Source organism: Sinocyclocheilus anshuiensis, unplaced genomic scaffold (genome assembly GCF_001515605.1).
Source record: "Sinocyclocheilus anshuiensis isolate Anshui unplaced genomic scaffold, SAMN03320099.WGS_v1.1 scaffold1806, whole genome shotgun sequence".
In the NCBI taxonomy this organism is placed as follows: Eukaryota; Metazoa; Chordata; class Actinopteri; order Cypriniformes; family Cyprinidae; genus Sinocyclocheilus; species Sinocyclocheilus anshuiensis.
Window position 1 is genome coordinate 1 of NW_015544228.1, and position 325 is coordinate 325.

The following is a 325-nucleotide window of genomic DNA, read 5'->3' on the forward strand; positions in this document are numbered from 1 at the left end:
TATGCAGACGATCTGCTTCTGCTGTCTCCCACTCAACACGCTTTATAGCAGAACCTGGTGTAATGACTTGATTACTTTTATTTTATTTTATTTTATTTTATTTTAGGGAATTAATTACTATTAATTCAGTCAGGGTTTGAAAGGAATCGAATCTTGAAAATCCGAAGTCCACCTGATTAAACCGATTTCAAATTTGTTATGTTACACTTTAAATCAAGGGTCGTCCAGCGAGCCGTGACCTCAGTATATTTTAACAAATTGACTATGTATTCTCCTGGCCACGGATAAATACGTTCTTTGATAATTTGTAAGCTCTTAGAGAGGT